Genomic DNA, 19,112 nt, shown 5'->3' on the forward strand with positions numbered 1-19,112 from the left:
AAGCAGCTTAAGTTTAAATTTTCATTATTTTATATCTTAATTATTTCACTTAATGTATCCCACCAGACTCTCTCTACGCCCATCAGATCCCCTCTGCTCAAACCACTGCAGATACGTTCCTGTCCACCAGTAAGCCAACCTCATTTCTATCCCCAAATTCCTGAAAGTGAATTAGTTTTGCTCTCTGACAGAGTAGGAATGGCTGACCTTTGAAAGCCAGTGTAGCAGAGATCAGCAGCTTGTACTGTATGCAATGAGCATTATAAATACATGCCTAATTACACGAACCATTATATTTGAGTACACATAAACATACACATCGAGATATGTGCACAGATTTATATATTTCTACATTTATATGATTATAACTGACAGGATGATTATGAAGGTTATTGACATTTATCCCTGGGTTATGGCTTACATGTGAGAACTAAAGGGGAAAAGGAGTTTAGTCAGCAATTACTACACACACAGCATCCAGATCAATTACTGCAGGGATTCCCATGGGCAGACATGTACACACACCCACACACACACACAAATGCATAATTCATTTTCAAGACTCCTTCCAGTTCACTTATAAACATCTTCATCTGCAAAATATTCTGAAAAATTCTGTAAAGTCTCAACATATCTGGAATATTAGGAAATCATAATGTTCTTTATTCGACATCATGAACCGTGACTAGATTACCATGAGGTGCTTTGGGGTAATGGAGAAAGATTCATATTCTCCAGAAGGATCCTCTTGTGACTACCTTCCTTTGCCGATCTAGGAATAAGCAAAATAGTTTCACCCACTTTCCTATAATTGTTCAGCTATCTAAATATAATAAAGAGCATCAAAAATTATTACAGAAAAAGATCACTCTCTATTTTTTGTCCATTTTCTTTTGTATATTGCATTTCCCCTTTGCAATACATAGGAAGAAATTTAACACAAAAAAACACAACTTAAAATTTCTAAGTTGCCAACAGGACAATAAAACAGATGTAGCAAATAAGAAAACACTCTATGTATTAATAGGCACACTCATAAAATCTCTGCTATCACAACATTTTTTTCTCTTTTATGAGAATTTTGAAGACTATTAGTTATCCTCAAATATTTGAGAAGTGTTTGGGTAGCTCAAAAGAAGGAAGTGGAAGAGTGTATAATTTATAAAAACGTGCCATATGTAAAAATGCTGATGATACAGCAAGTTCCTTAAAAGGAAGAATACAAAATTCTGCAAATATCAAGGAATCATAAGGTCAGAGTTATGCAAATCCAAACATATCATAGCAAAAAGACCAGAAGGAAATACATCAAAATCTTATTTGCTTGAGCTGGAAATTAGTGAATGTTTGTCTTTGTTCTCTTTTGTAGATTCAAATTTTTCTCTGATGAGTTTATCATCTTTCTGTTGAATAAAAAAAAAAAAACACACAACACTTTGTTGTATAAGGTAAAATTGCCCTGTAGAGCTGAATTTTTAAGTTAAAAAGTTACATTTTCAAAACAAGCCAATCCCAGAAAAACCGAAGGCTGAATGTTCTCTCTGATGCGCAGATGCTAACTCCCAATAAGCTGGAGGCAGGGTGGGGGCGGGGGGCATAGAAGTTCATTGAATTAGACAAAGGGGAATGCAGAGAAGAGGGGTTGGGAATACGAAAGAAGGAATCAGACATAACTTTCCTATGTTCTCATATAAATGTGCAATTGGTGTAACTCCACATCATATACAACCACAAAATGGAAAGCTATACTCCCTGTCTGTATGATATGTCAAAATACATTCTACTGTCATGTATGCCTAAAAAAAACAAATTAAAAAGTTACATTTTCAGCTTAAATTTTAATTGGAGTTGTTTCTTGTAGGAGAGATGTTGAAAGTTGGAAAAAACAATTTCTGGTGTAAGCCAATATTTTTGTACTCTAAGTTCTGTAACTAAAGCAATTTTATATTTAATCCTGTGGTAGAATTGGTTGCTAAGGTACTGAATTACCAGTTTATATAAGTCTCAGCTAAGGCATTGATTAGAAATGAGACAGAAATTTTAGTAATGTTTTTTTTTTTTAAAAAAAAAAAAGAAAACCCCTGATTAAAAAAACTTATAAATATTGAGAAGTAAACATGGTTATAACAAGGCATTTTGTATATTCAAAATCAAGTCATGGCAGTAGCACTAGGAATATCATAGCAACATAGACATTAGAGTCAAACAAACCATTGTTCAAATTCCTCTCTGCTGTTCCCTGTAATTTTTCCGAAAGTAATTTATTCCCCTTGAACCTTACCTTCCTCACCTATAAATGTCAGATAACCGTGACTGCCTCATTATGTTTTTGTGAAGATAAAGTAAAGCAACATATACATATTTGAAAGTTCCTGGAATAAAGTAAATATTAGGAAATGTTAGTTTCTTTCTTATATAAACAAAGCTGATTATTCAAGAAGTTATACTCTTGTCCATTTTCTTAGAGAAACCTTTTACCTTTTCTTCTCTTATCACTTAGGAATGCATTGTCATCAACTAACAGAATATCAGCCAAACAACTGTCTCATATAACAAGATATATATTGGAGATGGTTGCCAGAACTGGTTCAATTGTTCATTCATGCCACCATGGACCAAGTTTCCCCCATACCTTATCCATGATATTGCCTCCTGGCTACAAAATAACTGCTACAGCTCCAGATATCACATAAAAATTTAAGACAGCAAGAAAAACATACAGGGCAAAGTGCTTGCTACTGAGAAATTTCTTCTTATTATTTAAAAATAAAGTCCTTTATAAGAAATTTCTACTTATATATGACTAGCCAGTATCTAATCAAATTACTGGGTCAGGATAATGAGTTTTAAGATATTCCTTCACAGCTATACTGAGATACAACTCACATACTATAACCCACTCATCTTAAGTGTACAATTTAATGCATTTTATGCATTTTTAGTATAACAAAAAAGTGGTTCAATCATCACCACAATTGATTTTAGAACATTTCCTTCAGCCCAAAATAAATCCTGTACCTATAAGCGGTCATTATCCACTTCCTCTCAACTTACCCAGGCCTGGGGCAACCAATTATCTACTTTATGTCTCTACAGATTTTCCCATTCAGAACATTTTATAAAAATGAAATAATATAATATGTGGTATTTTGTGGCTGACTTCTTTCACTTAGCATAATCTTTCAAGATTTACCTAGGTTGTAACATATATTATTATATTTTTGCCAAATAATATTTAACTTGTTATAAACAAAACATTTTATTATTTTTCCACTTATCGGTTAATGACATTTGAATTGTGTCTACTCTTTTGCTATTATGGATAAAGCTCCTATGAATATTTATGGGTAAGTCCTAGATGGAACTCTGCTTTCATTTCTCTGGGGTGTATACCAAGAAATATAATTATTGAATCACGTAGTAACTTGGTAATCCTGTGTTTAAACTTTTAAGGGACTCCCAGACTGTTTTCCAAAGTGACATTTTACATTACCATCACCGTGGTCAATCCTGGAGAAATTCCATGTGTAATTCAGAAGAATATGTGCGATGCTATTGCCGGATGTCCTGTACAATCTTAACTGTGCATAATATCAGGTGGTTTATTAAATCTAGTTTGTTCATATTATTATTTGACCTTCCAATGGCCTTCCTAACCTTGCTCCTAGTTGTTGGATCCACTACTGAGAGTGGGGTCATTGTTGAATGGTCTACTCCTCTCTTCAGTTCTTCATTGGGACTAGTATCTTTGTGGTATACTGTGATAGACTGATGCTCTTGTCATTATGAGATATCTCTCTTTATTGTTAATAACACTCTTTGTTTATAATCTATTTTGTGAGATAATAGCAAATCTACTCTGGCTCTCTCGGGTTGCAATCTGTGTGATATATATCTTTTCCATTCTTTCACTTTTAAGCTCTTTGTTATCTTTGAATCTAATGGGTGTCTCCTGTATACAGCCTATAACTGAATCTTGCTTTTGATAAAAAAATCTCATCAGTCTCTGCCTTTGATTGGATCATTTAATCCATTTACATTCAATGTAAATATTAATCTTACGTTTTGTTGCATTTATATGTGCCATCTTCTTTTACTTCTGATCGCATGATTTTCCTTAGTTCTTCAAATATATTTATAATATTTGCTTCAATTTTTGTTTGTACTAGGTATTGAACCCAGGGGTGCTTAACCAGTGAGATCCATCTCCAGCCCTTTAAAAAAAATTGAGAAAAGGTCTCACTAAATTGTTGAAGCTGGTTTCTGATCTTGCAATCCTCCTGCCTCAGCCTCCCAAGTTGCTGGAAATACAGGTGTGCACCACTATGCCCAACCTGCTTTGAAGCAGGCTTAACATCAGGGCCTCTCCAAAGCAATTCTGTTTCCTACTTTTTTCTAGTCTATGGGTCATACTTTTCCTCTTTCTTTACATATCTTATAATTTTTTTGTTGAAGACCAGACATTTTATATAATATTTTGTAGAATCTATGAGTACTGGCACTTTCCTCAGACTACTGTTTGTCATAGTTAGTTGCGTTTGTTTGTTGAGTGATTTGACTGGAGCTACTTCAGTGAAGTGCATTTCCCCTGCCTTGTGCGGGCTCTGATTCCTTCAGAGGGAGAAATGTCATGCCATGGCCATGCATACAGTCACCCTGGGATGACAATGGTTTCATAGGTTTTCTTTCAATATTTCCTTTCCATGATCTCTCTGGTAAGCTTCTACCTTGTCTGCTCCTATTGATATCACAAGGTATTTAATTTCTGGCTGATTTTGCTCCCTCGTTTTCCACAATGTCCTAAATTTCTCTGCCATCTGATTCGGGACTATCTCTTTGCAGGAGTAGTCTTTGAAGACAGACAGTAAGACTTGTTCTGACCCCAAGGAAGGCTATTCTTGGCTATTTCCTTCCCTGGGCCACTCTGTTAATCTTCTAGTTGGTCTATGATGTATCTGGTTGTTATCCTGGGAAAACCACCCAACTTTAGTTTCTCACCCTCAAAGTCTTCATTGATAATAGCAAATCTACTCTGGGCTATTAGGGCTCTCAACAGGGCTCTTAGGCTTCAACACCCACATGTTCTGTCCCAGATAAAATCAGTCCCTCTGCAGAGAATTATCAAGTTCTGTGTTCTTATGACCTCTCTTTCCTCTGAGAAAAACCTCTCCGCACCATGTGTTAGAGCTAGAGGCAGAGACAGTGGCTCACTCCCCTGGGGTAACATTTCCAACTTACAAGAAAGATGCTGGATACAGGAAAGAGCGTCTCAACTGTTTTTTTACTGGCTCCGTGCTTTAGTCAGCTTTGCATCACCATGACCAAAACACCCAACAAGAACAACTTAGAGGAAGAAATGTTTCTTTTGGCTCAGTCTCACCTATCGGCTGACTTCATAGGTCTGGACCTGCGGCAAGGTCACCATGGTGACAGATCCTGGTGGAGGAAAGAGCTCAGCACACAGCAACCAGGAAGCAGAGAGAGGGCTCTGCTCACCAGGAACAGAATACGGACCCCATGGCACGGCCCCCAGTGACCTACTTCCTTCAGCCACACCCTACCTGCCTAATGCATATCAGAGAATTAATCCACAGGATAGGTGGAAACTCTCCTGATCATTTCACCTCTGAACCTTCTTGCATTGTCTCACACATGAGCTTTGCGGGGGATACTTCATATTAAGACTGTAACACTATGAATTTCTAGGGTGATAGGTTTTTGTTTTAGTTTTTAGTACTTTACACATGTCGATCCATTGTCTTCTGGTCCACATTGTTTCTGGTGTGAGTTCAGCTGTCATTCTTACTTTTTATTCTGTATGTACTATCTTTTTTCTCCTAGTGAATTTATGATTTTTCTCTTAATTGCTCTTTTAAATGGTTGCATGCTGATGTCATTTTTTAAATGTTCATTCTACTTAAGATTCTGGAAGTTTATTTTATCTGTAGGTTTATAGTTTTCATCAAATTCATAACTTTTTGACATTTCTTTCTTCAAATAATTTGGCCTCCCCGCCCCACACTTTGACTCTGCTCTTCTAGGTGCCCAAATACATATGTGTTATATTGCTTAATTTATTTTCCACCAATCATTAAGCTTCTATTCATTTTTTGAAAATTTTCTGCACTTGCTTTGGATATTTTCTCCAATTATATCTTCAGATTCACAGATTTTGAGGGGAGAGGAGGTTTTAATTAATACCATCAGGTTTATTTTTCATTTAAGATGCAGGTTTTTCATATCTATAAAATTCTGTTTGGACCCTTTTATTCTTCCACTAACTTCAGTGTGTTAACAATTTTTAGCATCCTGGAGCACATTCAGCATATTTAACATTGATAAAGGTCTAGGTCACTAATTCTATCATGTCTGTCATTTCTTAATCTGTTTTTACTTATTTGATTTTGTGCTTATGAGTTATATTTCCATATTCCATTATATTTCTCTTAAATTTTGGTTGGATGTTAAACATTTTGGATTTTCACATTTCTGAGGCTTAGATTTTTGTCTAATTTTAAAGAGTGCTAGAATTTGCTTCAGCTTGTTGCTATTTGCACATCCGTTTGTACCTATTTATACTCCTTTCGTGCTTTTGAATCAAATCTAGAGGAGACTTGGGGAGTAATTTAGCCACGACAACGAGGCATTACTGCTCTGAGGTCTCTAACAAATACCCTTTCCATTCTGAGGACACTGCTTCTGGCTGGTGCCATTGCAAATTATTCCCATCCCTGTGTGAACTCTAGAAGTCATTTGGCTTAATTAACTAATGGTGGATAAAAGGCTGAAGAATGGCTGTCTCTGAGGGTAGAGGTAGGGTCTGATTAGGAAAGGGCATGGAGGAACTCTTGGGGGAATGAGGTCATGTTCTATATCATAATAAGAGTTGAGGTTAAGTTTCCTGGTTGTCCTTTCCTTGGCCTTGACCACCATCCATGTAAGGGTAAGAACACATAGAAGCCCCAACACAAGGCTCTGCTGCTCCTGTGTGCTGTTCCTTCTTCTGTAAAAGTTCACAGATGCTATCCACCTCTGCCTTCTGGAAGACTGATCACCATCTCCTCCACTCAATGGGACTGGCTGGTGCTGCTTGGGTTTCTTCTCTCTGCTCTGAAGTTGCACTCACGATGCTTAGTTAGTATTCTACTGGCTAGAGTTTAGTCCCGTGAGAATTCCCAGAGAAAGAATGGCTGAGAAACCTAGCTAATTCTGGCTCCTCCCAAACTGAGAGTCCTGTTATAAGAAACAAGAAAAAAAATCAGATAGATGCAGATTGATAACAATCTTTTACATATGAATCTCTTAACCCTCCAAGTGAAAATAGATTCTATTTTAGATTTTTTTTTAGATTTTTAAAAGTCTTTAGAACATTTCTTATTCCTCTAAGATTTCATCTCACTCCAGTCAGAATGGCGATTATCAAGAATTTAAGCAACAAGAAGGGCTGGCGAGGATGTAGGGCAAAAGGGTACACTGATTCGTTGCTGGTGGGATTGCAAAATGGGAAAACCACTTTGGAAAGCAGTTTGGAAAGTCCTTAGACAACTTGGAACTGAACCACCACCTGACACAGCTATCGCACTCCTCAATCTCTACTCAAAGGACTTAAAATCACCTTGCTACAGTGATGCAGCCACTTCAATGTTTATAGCAGCTCAATTCACAATAGCTAAACTGTGGAAACAGCCTAGATGCTCTTTAATAGATGAATGGATAAAGAAACTGTGATTGAGATATATATATATATATATAATGGAATATTACTCAACCTTAAAGAAGAATGAAATTATGGCATTTACGGGAAAATGGATGGAATTGGAGAATATCATGCTAAGTGAATCCCAAAAAATCAAAGGCCAAATGATTTCTCTGATAAGTGGATGCTGATCCATGATGGGGGGGGCGCGGTGTGGGTAGGCAAGAGAAGAATGGAAGAACTGGGAAGAACGGAGGATCTTTGGATTGAGCGGGGTGGGGGAGGGAAGGGAAGGGAATGGGCAGTAGGGGAGATGGTAGAATGATATGGACGTTATTACCCCTATATATGGGAATGATTGAATAAATGGTTTGACTCTACAGCGTGTACAACCAGAGAAATGAAAAATTGTGCTCCATTTGTGTAAAAAAATTAAATTAATAAAAGAAAGTCTCTAGAACATTTCTTATGGTTTGGATATGAGGTGTCTCCCCTCAAAGTTCCTGTGTTCATGCAGGAGGTGAAATAATTAGATTACAAGAGCTGTGACCTGATTAGTGGATTAATCCATTTGATTAATTTGAATGGATTCCTGAGTGGTAACTGTAGGCAGGTGGGGGCGTGGCTGGAGGAAGTGAGTCCCTGGGAACATGGCATGGGGATTGTGTATTTTGTTCCTGGCTCATCGCACTCTCTGCTTCCCATATATCGTGTGCTGTGTGGTTTTCTCCCCCACACCCTTCCGCCATGTTGGTCTGCCTTACCTCAGGCCGAGAGCAATGAAGCTGGCCCACTACAGACTGAATTTTTGAAACTGTGAGCCCCAAATAAGCATTACCTTCTCTACATTGTTCTGGTGATGTGTTTTGGTCACAAGGACAAAAATCTAACTAATATATTTCTTTATCCAGAAGTTTATTGATTTTTCTTAACATATTATTGGCTATGACCTCCAACTCCAATAAAGTTATTGGATTCCACTTTGAATATTCCTGTGAGCTGCATTATCTAAGACCATGAAAGAATTCAAGATTTCATTATGTCAGACATAAATTACCTTTAGTTCTATTAGTATTCAAATATCAAAAGTCTAGAGTTAAAAGGAATATGGATAGACTTAAGAACAAGGGAAATAAAAAACCAGTCAAACAGAGTAGGAGGTACAGGTTTCTGTGAGTTCAAAGCTATCTATGTAATATGTGCCTAGGATAACAATATGGTTTAAGTTTTTGTTTGTTTGTTTTCTACCAAGAATTAAACCCAGATGTGCTTAATCTGAGCTATATCCCCGCTATATGTTTTTTGAACTTAGCATCCCATAATAGAAAATCTTTTAAAAGATACCCAGCAATCAATAAAATGATTTATATGTAATGTTCACAACAACTTTATTCATCATAGCCAAAACTGGAAATAGTCTAGAATATATCCACAAGTTAATGGATAAAACTGTGGTATAAGAATACAATGGTATATACATTCTCAGCAATAAAAAGAAATAAACTATTGATACATGCAATATTGTGGGTTAATCTCAAAAGCATTATGCCAAATGTTTTCTATAGTACATGTTGGGTTATCCATTAATATATAATGGCAGAATTAATTTATGTTAGAAAAAAAGGCCAAACTGAGGTTTTCTGTGGGTGTGGGAGTGGGGATTGATTAGGAAGGGATATGAAAAAACTTTCAGGGGAGATTGTCATGTTCTGTCACTTAATAATAACTGTGGTTACCTGAGTGTGATCATTTGTCAAAAACTCAGTGATCATATACTTAAAGTGTATGCATCTGATTAATCATAAATTTTATATCAAAAGAAGAAATGGTGCTGATATTGAGCTGCATCTAGTTCATGTCATGTCTGCTGATGTGCTTAGGAGGAAGTGCCCTGGTGTCTCCAAAGTCCTTTTAAATATATAAAAGTCATAGATGGATTCAACAGACGAGTGACTGAAGGATGAATATTTGATGATAACAAGTGAAGTCGAAAGTTAACAGAAGAATCTTGGTGGTGTGAGCATGAATATTCCCTGTATAATTCTTTCAGTTTCGCAATGTTGGAACATTTTTATATGCTGGGAGTCAAAGTGAGTGTCTGAGTAGCTTCAGGCAAATATCCAAATAGAATTATTAGCCAAAATAACTGCAGTTAACCAGGATGGTAGCTGTCTTCTTTAGAGTCTATGTAGCTTTGAGCCTGATTAGGGTTTGAATATGAAATACACACCCCCCCCCCCCCCGACACTCCTGTGTTAGGTGATACAGGAATGTTCAGAGGTGAAATGATGGGATTACGAGATGTAACTTCATTGGTGGGTTGATCAATTTGGAGAGTTAACCATTTGAAAGGATTCCTGGGTGATCACTGTAGCAGGTGTGTGTGTGTGTGTGGTGGGGGTTGGGGGGGATTGAAGGAAGTACATCCCTTGGGGCAAGCCCTTGGAGTGCATCTGTCCCTGGCCCCTTCCTCACTCTCTCTGCTTTCTGGCTGCTAAAAATGAGTCACCTTCCTCTGCCATCACCTGTCATGATGTTCTGCCTCTCCTCAGGCCCAGCGCAATGGAGTTGGCCAACCATGGACTGAAACTGTGAGCCCCCAATTAACCCTTCCTCCTCTAAATTGTTCTTGTCACGTATTTTGGTGACAGTAGCAAAATGCTGATGAACACACCTGGAAAAAGTGTAGAAAAGCAGCTCAGGAGGCTGAGGTAGGAGGATCACGAGTTCAAGGCCAGCCTCGGCAACTTAGCAAGACCCTAAGCAACTTAGCGAGACCCTGTCTCAAAACAAAATATAAAAAAGGGCTGGGGATGTGGCTCAGTGGTTAAGCACCCCTGAGTTTAATCCCCAGTAACCAAAAAAAAAAAGCATAGAAAGCTTATAAGATCAAAACCATAATATTAATATTTCCAGATTGAGAAATCCTCGGTGCATGTAATATTTCAGATTGATGTAATGTTTAAGATTTTATCTAATCGAATCACCACACCACTTTGCAACCTAAACTTTTAAAATGTAAATAGCAAAATATGTTTTTTATATTAAGCTAAGATCTTACTAAATTTATTTTAATATTGGAAAATTCACAACATGAATGAGTTCAGTACTCAGAAAAGATTTAATTTTTGTTGCGATTGTTGGAAAAATCGAAATACAATTTTGTAAAATAAAATTAAATACATCCAGTTTATGAAAGAAATTTAAGATGTTTGAACCATTAAACATTTTAACTAAATCTAAATATAACCAAACTCCATTCAAAAATTCCTTTTAAAAACAACTGATAAAGCTTGCTAAACTTAAAAGAGGGATAAAATTTTTAGGCTAAATTTAAAGCCTATGAATTGCATTTACAAAAAAAAACAAAAAACCACTTCCTTCAAGTTCTGCAAAAAGCTCTTATCAACAGAAAGGACTCACAACGTTTCTCAAGGAATATTCACTGGGGTAGGCCAAAGGTAGCTAGTTCCCAACAGATTTCTCAAAGTTCATTGAAGATACCCACCCACTCCCCAGCTAGGCTATTTTTTTTTAGGCTATCTTTTGAAGTGCATAGGTCAGCATATTCCAGGACTTTTATGATGAGCTTAATTTTAATCATAATAGCCAAACACTGGAAACAGTCCAGGATCCATCTACCAGTTAATGGATAAACTGTGGTCTATGCATACAATGGTAAATGCATCCTCAGGAAAGAAAGAAAGAAAGAAAGGAAGGAAGAGAGGGAGGGAGGGAGGGAGGAAGGAAGGAGAAAAGAAACTACCTGATACTTGCAACATTGTGGACAAATCACAAAAGCATTATACCAGATGAAAGACGCCTTATACAAAATAGTACATGTTAGATGATTCCATTAACACAAAGTTCTAGAAGAGGCAATTTCAAAATACTGTTACTTAATGCTATGAAAAATTCAGAGAGACAGCACTATTTTCTGGGTGTATTGGTGAGCTTTCATACCTGGAAAGAACAACTTAGAGGAGGAAAGGTTGGTTTGGATTCACAGCTTCAGAGAATTCATTCCATGTCCGGCTGGCTCCAACTATGGCAGAAAACATCATGGCAGAGGGGCATGGTGGAGAAACACTGCTGAGCTCAGCCAGAAAGCAGAGAGAAGAGAAGGATCTGGTGCAAGATGAACCCTTTCATGGCCAATGACCTACTTCTTCAAGTTAAGTCCCACCTCCCACTATTCCATTCAGCTATCAGTGGAGTAATTCATTCCATAAGGTCAGAGGCCACGCCATCCGCTTTCCCAAAGCCCCTCTCCCTGCCCCGTCTGAACACAGGAGACTCTGGGGGACACTCCAGATACAACCCATAATACTTGGGGTTGCCTGAAGTTTGTGCTGCCCTTCCATTTCATTCCTCCAACTAACCTGAACTTTCTCCAGGATGAAGCCAGACCTTCTGAAGGCTGAACTCCACCCTTCTTGCCTTTCCCACTTAGAACTTCTTGGAAGAGGCTCTTTTTTGTGTGATTATGCCGTCAACCTGCGTTCATGTACACTGTGAAAAACAGAAGAAATCTGGGAACCCCCACCACTGTACCATATATAGTTTCTTGTCAAGGACCAGGAAGACATTCTTAAGGTTGATATTCCTTATCCAAAATGCTTGGGGCCAGAAGTATTTCAGATTTTAGATTTTGGGTGGTATTTTTTTTTCTTTATTTTGGAATATTTGCATAAATATGATAAGACCCAGGTCAAAAAATAATAATAATGTATGTTTCTTAGACACCTTATATACATAGCCTAAGGGGAAGTTGTAAATAGTTTTAGTGGATCTGCGTCTTGATGGTGACCCTTCATATGAGGTCAGGTGTGGAATTTTCCACTGTGGTCTCATATCAGTGCTCAAAAAGTTTCATGTTTTGGAGCATTTGGGATTTTATGTTTTTGGATTAGGGCTATTGAACCTGTACTATGAAAACTTGTGTCTTGACCTGAACTGTTTTGTGACTCAGATAGGTAATCATTAAAATTTCTTTCTTTGTGTTTGCTGCTCAAAGCTACATTCATGGTCTCCCAAAACCTATTGTTGTCTTTTGGCACACGCTAGCAGAGCCTCTCCTTTGATTTTACTTTCCCAGGGCTTGTTTTCATTTCACTAGATCCCGTTCACTTATTTTCGTCTTGCGTTTGAATGTGCGACTAGGAATAGACAATTACATGAGCTGTCAGCCTTTCTAAATCATTCTCAGAACACTTAATAGAACTCCTAACTGTGGAGTTCATGGGCAAAAGGAAGTTTTAAAACCAAAAGTAGGTAACATAGATAAGGATGGAGACAAGAGGACCCTAAATGACAAATGAAAATAGTTGCAGAAACCTATTTTTTGAAAGAGGAAAGATGCATTGTTTTGAATTATCTTCTGGAAACAGTTTGGGGCACGGAGGCTGAAGGAGCTGAGAATATGTGGGAATTCTATAACTTCTTCAACACAATAACTACATCTCATTATTCTGTGCACATTTCATGTTTTAAAATGTCTACAGAAATGCCAATTTATATTTTCTGGGGTTTGCAGTACAGGAAATCTCTATAGTTATTGCAACTCCTATCTCTTGTTCAACTTAAATTAATACCATATTTGCTCAGGGAGGTCAAAACCAAGTTACACTGTTGAGTCATCATCCATAATGCTTTGCTTCGCTCCTCACCCTTTCTGTGCAGAGAAAAAAAGAAAAATCTTGTGATTGCCGTTGTTCTTTAAGTTCTCAGATGTTTCAATATGTTCCAAAACACACCTAATGCTACAGGGGAAATGGCTTTTAGCGAATGCTACTTCCAGTGGACAATCTAAGCTTTGGGTGGCTGAGTACACCACGTATGTTGCTTGCTCTTAGGTAAAAAGACTTCTGGAAAATTCCTGTCCTGTGCTTCCAAGATGGAGAGGAGTCCTCTCCCAGTTCCCACAGTGGGGTCTCATTGATCTTTAAGCCAATTAGCAAACGTCATACCCTGGCCATCGCGATTGACTCATATTACACAGTCATAATAATACACCTTTGCAAGCCCACTGGGAAAGATTAAAAAAAAAATTCCCCCTCTTCCACTAGATTTAATGGTATGAGGATTTAACTATCTGGAGAGAGCCTGGACTACCAGAAGCCTCATGTGTGGCCCAGATTAGTGCTAACCCAAAGGAGAAAGAGCCTCAGGTGGGAGTAGAGGTGGCACTTAGAGCAGGAAGTGCCCGTGCCCAAAAACCTTCCAAGTAATTGAGCCAAAACATTTCTTTTTACTTGAACCAGTTTTGAGTTAGTGTTTCTGTCAATTATGTATCACCTAAAAATATCCAGAGTTGTATTTAATTTTACCTTCCGGCCTGCCATTGGCAAATAGAAAAAAAAAAAATTTCTTCTGTTTTTCTGTATCTCTTCTAACCAAATTACAGGTATCATACTTACTTGCATGATTTCCGATGTTCTCTTATCTCCCATCCTTTCTTTTATTTGAGCTGTATGTGATATTTTTCCCTCTCTCTCTGTGTAATTCTTCCTGACAGTGAACTTTAGGCAGTTAACTGAAAGGTCCAAGGAGGAAGTCCTAATGTATGCTGGAAAACAAAAGAAAATGTTTTAAAGTCCCTTTAACATTTCCTAAATGGCTCTTACCAAGTCTTCAAAGAGTCTACTGCATGAGGGCCCAGGACGTAGTCTGCAGTAGATCCAGACCCCTATGTTGATAAAATTTGGTCCAGGGTCCCTTCACATCAGAATTGCCTTGGGTGAAGTCCCCAAAGCAGGTGCATGTCACAAAAACCTCCTCCTGGGCCTGAAATCCTAATCTCTAAGAGCATGGCCTGATAAACTCAGTTTTAATTAACTCCCCAGGAGACTCATGTGCAGGGCAGAGTTTAAGAACTCCTAGCCTAGATTTATACCATCAGCAGCGGCAACACAGAAATTACCTAAGTAATGATTTTCTACCACGATGAAATAAAAAAAAAATAGTCCATTGCCCTTATTCATGAGTAATGTAAGCTGCTTTTAAATGGAAAAATCATGTAAGTAATTGCAGTAATGAGAAAAATTTAACCAGTTGGAGTTGAATGAGATATAAGGAAAACTGAAGACATTTCAAAAATACTTAGCACTTAATTGTTTATTTGGGTTGTCTTTATCAAAATCAGTCATTCTTAGTTGTCACGTTCCACGTCAAAATATTCAGGGTCACTCCAGGTGAATTGGGCTTGCATGAAATAAGCACACAGGGACAGAGAAATACCTTTTTCTTTGGGTCCTGTGACAGCTCCTCTGACCTTAGGGGTCCGTGGAAAAAGAGAGAGAAGCACGGGCTGAACCCTTTTATTAGGGAGGAGCCATTCAAATGAGGCAAGGGGCAGGATCACAAAGCAAGAGGTGAGTGTAGCTCAACCCCTCTGAGTGCCACCGAGTCCTAGGGCCAAGCCTGGTTATCCAAGCTAGGGAAGAGCCCCAGTCACTAGTCACAGCACCACCGGGCCAGACTACAGTGATCTTTCAGATCCCCGTGGTTCATCAGGGCTTCAAGTGCATTCGAAGTGGCTCGCCACACTTAATCTTGGTTCCGCGTCCGCTTCCTCAGATGACACTGCTTAGGCTGCCTCCAGAGAGATGAGTTCAGAATCTCCCAGGATGTGACGCAGACATCAGTCCTGTAACCAGGGCTAGTCCACCGACCTGAGTAGGCTAGACAAGAGTCATAAAGATCATTTTCAAGACTGCAGAGACAAAGTTCACTATCAAGAAGAACTCCACTGGCCCAGAGATCATAGCCTGTCTCCCTTACTATGACTTTTACTCTCTCCAAAATATTTCTTTCCTCCTGCATACTTGCTCAAATCCTGGTTTTCTGAGCCTTTGGAGGCATATTTGGTAGCTGATTTAATGCAAGAATTTTCCAGGGCCAATAACACTAGGTAGAGGTTTGCTTTTCATGATTTACTATACCTCATTCAATTTCGCTCATATCATGCACACATATGTGTCTGTGTATATGTATGTGTGTGTGTGTATATATATATGACTATGGGTACATATTTATACACATTGTTTCAATTTGTCATAACTTTAAATGGAGACAAAACTCATAGGAAAAGAGCCATCCTTTCCCATATCCACTGAAGGATGCTGAGTGTCTTCGATGGATAATGGATACAATTCCCATCAAGGAACTAATGGCCTTAATGAGCAGAGCAACGTAAAAACTGCATTGGCAAAGACATCGCATAGAAAGTGCAAGCATTTCCTTTTTATTGGTGGCAGAATGTCACAGCATTACAGCTGAGCTGTGGCTTGGTTAATTGATTTAGAATGATTCCCGTTGAGCAATCATCTTCTGAGGGAATGGCAATGCAATCTGCTAGCGGCCATCACTTTCTATCAGGTATAAATTATGCTGGGTAATGGGTTCAGGTGCTCATAGAAATCGACTGTCATAAAATCCTCCTGTGTGATATTGTAGTGAAATCATCTCATTCAGATGATGAAAGCAAAAGAGCAGATTGGTGACAAGATCAGGGAGATGCTAACCTCCCCACTGTTGATGAGAAATGCAAGGTCCAAAACTGCTACTGATCGATGCCTCACCCAGCAGGACAATTAGAAGCCCCACAATATTCTCATGCACGGTGACAATGCTATGAGAAAAGATAAATAGAAAATTTTCATCCTCCATTGGTGTGAATTGATGACAACCAATTGTTAATGCCTTTTACAATAGGTATGGAGGTTTATTATTACCTGTATCCTTTGATGTGCTAATTTCCACTTTTAGGACTTTACCCTAAGGAGATAATACAAACAGATATACACACAAGTCTTCATTATAGCATTGTCTAGATTAATAAAAATGGAGAGGCAACATAGATGCTTATAGCAATCTGTTGTATATAAGAATGTGCATGGTGCTATAAAAACATTAAAAGTGATGGTAAGTGTCTATAAATGTCTTGACTGCAGTGACGCACATCTGTGATTCCCACTCAGGAGGTTGAGGCCAGACAAGTTGGAGGCCAGTCCAGGCAGCCAGACCCTGACTCAAAATAAAAATTAAAAAATAAAAAATAAAAAGAGCTAGAGATGTAGCTAAGTGGTAGAGTGCTTGCCTAGCATGCAGAAGGCCCTGGGTTCAATCCCCAGCACAGCAAAAAAAGGGGGGGAGGAATCTATGAACATATTGACATGGAAAGATATCCAATACATTTAATTGACTGCAAATAAAGTTTATAAAACAGTATATATAGTTGTGCTACATTTATGTAATTATATGAAATAGAGGAGTATCTCAAAACCTGTTCACCGAAATTTTAATCATTTTCACGGAATTGTAGAACCAAGGGTGATTTTTACTCTCTTCCTTGTACTTTTCCATGTTGCTTGAATTTTTACAAGGAACATTCAGCAATTTTACAAAACAATAAAGCTATTTAAAAAGAAATGAATATGATAAGCAACTTCACGTGAGAACAAATGAGATAGGGACTTGAAAGGGTTCTGAGGATTACACCTCCATTCAGAGACGGAGATAATGACGGTGATGAATTGCATAATAATCACATATGATAGCAAAAACATTAATTTGCAATTTCAGGGGGAGTGGCGATAAGCACTCAGCTCCATGGAAACAATAGTAATAAACGGACTCTGAGCTGAAATTAAATATAAACTCGAGTGCAGAAGCATTTACACTGGGGAGATTGAGAAACTCATCCATGACATCTGAGAAACACAGTGTTGGAGGAAGGAGCCGTTTCACACCATCCAGGAGAGTTTATCTTAGCCTAAGAAGAGCTCTCAGGAGGAAATGAATGTGAGAGGTGAATTTAAAAACGTGAGGTAGACAGCTTGCTGGAGAGGAAGTCAAATAGAATACTGCATACAGCTTAAAGTCAGGAAGAAGACTATTTTTGCCTTGGGGTTTCCAAAGGAGAAATGTGAAAGGCATCCATGTTCTGAGGTTGGAGCCAACTTTGAAGCCTGGCTCCGTCAGGACCCATTCCTGCCTCGAAACGCTCTGGCAGGTACATGGTACAGAAACCACTGCGGAGAGATCACTTCAGGGAAGTCACATCAGCAAACACTTCCGGAAGCTCCTCTTCTCTCTTTCAGACTGCAGAGGTGTTACTGAATGCACGGCCAGAACACGACAGAACTGTTTCTTAACATAGTAGGACAGTCTTACAAGCAAGCAGAATCCATATCTTCTAAAATGATGCCATTTATTTGGTGGGGCTGGGGTTGTGGCTCACTGGTAGAGCCCTTGCCTAGCTTGTGTGAGGCACTGGGTTTGATTCTCAGCACCTAAACAAATAAAAAGTAAAGGTCCATCAACAACTAAAAAAAAAAAAATATTTAAATGCTATTTTTGATGATGATATCAACTAATTATTCTCTTCCCCACCCATCCTCTGACAGAACCTTTAAATATTCTTTTTTGTGTATGTGTGATGTTACTGTACCTCCGGACAAGGGTCAAGGAAAGAGCTCTTTACTATTGGGTAATGACCCAGCATAGTTCCCTTTAACAGAGAATAGAATGCAAAGGGACTGGATACAATATAATTATTTTGATGGAATTCAATGACAACATCCCATCCTTTGAATGTTACTAGGCTAGGTCTGTACCCAGATGTAGCCAAGCATTTTTTTTAATGTGATGTTTTCATACATAAAATGTATTTTAAATAGAACACGTACATAATGCCCTTTGGTTCAAATGTACGAAGACACAAAATAGCTTAACAACTCAAACTTGAGTATGATTCTTGAGATGGTTTGCAGTCATTTGTCCTTTGTAGAGTTGTAATTGTGTATTCCCTGCCTTCCCCTGTGGTTGATCAGCTCCTTCATAAGCACTGAATCAGATCTATTTTGCTCACTTCTGCAACTCCAGGAGAGAGCACCTGCACATGGTAACTGCTCAGTAAATTCATCAAGAGATAGTAGAATAATAAGGTCCCAGGCAAAGAAGACAGCAAATATCCAAGATGTGGGAGGAACTGAGAGAAAAGAGTTGGAGGAAAGAGTGACCCCCAGAGCAGTAAAAATATCTGCTTTTGAATTTAGTTTACCTGATAAGGTAAATATATATGTATCTATGTATAAATATTAATATATGTGTATATGTGTTTGAGTGTGTGTGTATATATATGTATAAACATATTCAGTCATTTATATCTATGGGTTCCACATCACAAATTTAGCCAACCACAGAGTAAAAGTAATTCAGAGGGAAAAGAACCTGGGCCTGTAGTACAAATATAGAGAATTTTTCTTGTCACTAGGTAGTATAAGAAATCAAGTCGGGTGAGGTGGTGCATGCCTATAATCCCAATGGCTCACAAGGCAGAGGCAGGAGGACTGTGATTTCAAAGCCAGCCTCAGCAAAAGTGAGGCACTAAGCAACTCAGTGAGACCCTGTC

This window comes from Callospermophilus lateralis, chromosome 6 (genome assembly GCF_048772815.1).
Source record: "Callospermophilus lateralis isolate mCalLat2 chromosome 6, mCalLat2.hap1, whole genome shotgun sequence".
Taxonomy (NCBI): Eukaryota; Metazoa; Chordata; class Mammalia; order Rodentia; family Sciuridae; genus Callospermophilus; species Callospermophilus lateralis.